Here is a 1,879-nt window from a genome sequence, read left to right as displayed (position 1 = left end):
GAGAAAAAAGAGAAAGAGAGAGAGAGGAAGAGAGAGAGAGAGAGAGAGAGAGAGAGAGAGAAGAAGAGGAAGACGAGAAGAGAGAGAGAGAGAAGAGAGAAGAGAGAGAGAGAGAGAGAAGAGAAGAGAGAGAGAGAGGAGGGGCAAGAGAGAGGAGTCAGATGAGAGGAGTCCAGCACAGAGACAGGGTGCATCCATTCCAACTGGGTCACATCGCTGGAGCATTACATAAGGGTAAACACTGCTGCCCTGTGCTGTGCCCTTGATAACACACATTCATACACACAAACACAAAGGCACACACACACAAAMGCACAGATACAGGTGCACACACACACATACACACACAAGAGGAGCAGTCCTTCTCCAGAGTCTACCCATTGGGATGCAGCACTTCATATTTTTGAGTTATGTACAGTACAGTACTAGGTCCAAATTTGCAGAGGCATTGAATCGAAAGCCATCTCTGTCTCTCAGTAGATTTGCAATAATTTCATCATGACAGTGAAGTGAACCCTGGATGTCAGCTTGCGGTCAGCATGACTTAGCGTTTCATCTCTTCCAAGGTATATAGGCTACATACCACAATACATAGGTTTCAGACCGGATAACTCATTTTACTTTAGTGCCTCTACAGTAGGATCAGTGCTGTCTAAATCACAGATAGAGATAGTAAGATGTGTATTACGCAACTCCATTGATAGCCAACTGATGAGAGGGGACATATGAACAAATTCGTCTGGGGTCGTTTCTTTTCACAGCACTTCTATTGCTCCCAGTTACAGAAATTCACAAGGTGTCGACTTGAAGCATCTGAGAATGTGCAGTGATCTGTGCTATTGCATTTCATGGATTGAACTGAAAACAACACAGACATGAGATGAGTAGCCCACCAAGGTGGATTATTCAAAATGTAGCTATTGTGAGAATAATGCATTTAATTGTTAGTCTGACATTGTTTGGCTCACACATGCTTTTCTCCATGAGGAGGGGATACAACAGCAGGACAGAATGTTGTCTATCTCTAACCACGGACCCTCTGTTTGCCCCTCTCTTCCCATTCTACACCCATTCTCAAGTTCAACATTGGCTATGTAATAGACCCATAATTCCAGTTCATATTTGTGAGGGTTGTTTGCGCAATGCGCTGTCTGTGCGTCGGTAGAGGGTGTGATTGTCTATAAAAGGAACAGCCAGTTGTTTAAAATCCTATTCGGACGGTTTCAAATCCCCCCTTGCACTGAGGGAGGAGAATGGAGGGAGGGAGTGCGGATGTGTGTGTGTGTGTGTGTGTGTGTGTGTGTGTGTGTGTGTGAGAGTGTGTATGAGAAACGATGAGAGAGAGAGAGCAGAGAGAGAGAGTGTGTGTGAGTGTGCATGCTGAGTTTCTTTCCTCTGTGTGTGGTGTGTGTGTGTGTGTGTGTGTGTGTTATATGTGTGTGTGTGTGTGGTGTGTGTGTGGTGATGATGTGTAGGCTGTGTAGTGTAGTTGTGTACCGTGTTGTGGTTGTAATGTGGTTGTGTGTCATGTGTTGGTGTGTGGTTCCTGTGAGGGTCGGATTGTTTTCTGTAGAGGGGGTGCGTTATGTGACGGGAGTGTTTCGATGGAGTTTGTGCTTACCTTCTTACTCCGTCTTCTCCGTCCCTTTTGTTATCTATCCTTTCTTTCTTCTTTTTTTCTCCGGTATCTTATTTATCACTGCTCTAGATTATGAAGATCTCGTTTATTCTCCTGTCTGTGGTGTTAAATGTTTCATTATAGTGGTGTGCGTCTGGCGTAGGTAGAGGATGACCAGGCAGTAGCACCCTCCCTTTCAACCTACATCCACACGGCCAAGGCAGACGGAAGGAGAGGAAGTAACGCAAAAGAACGAGAGAT

This window comes from Salvelinus sp. IW2-2015, linkage group LG33, assembly GCF_002910315.2.
Source record: "Salvelinus sp. IW2-2015 linkage group LG33, ASM291031v2, whole genome shotgun sequence".
Lineage (NCBI taxonomy): Eukaryota > Metazoa > Chordata > Actinopteri > Salmoniformes > Salmonidae > Salvelinus > Salvelinus sp. IW2-2015.
This window is presented reverse-complemented; position numbering follows the sequence as displayed.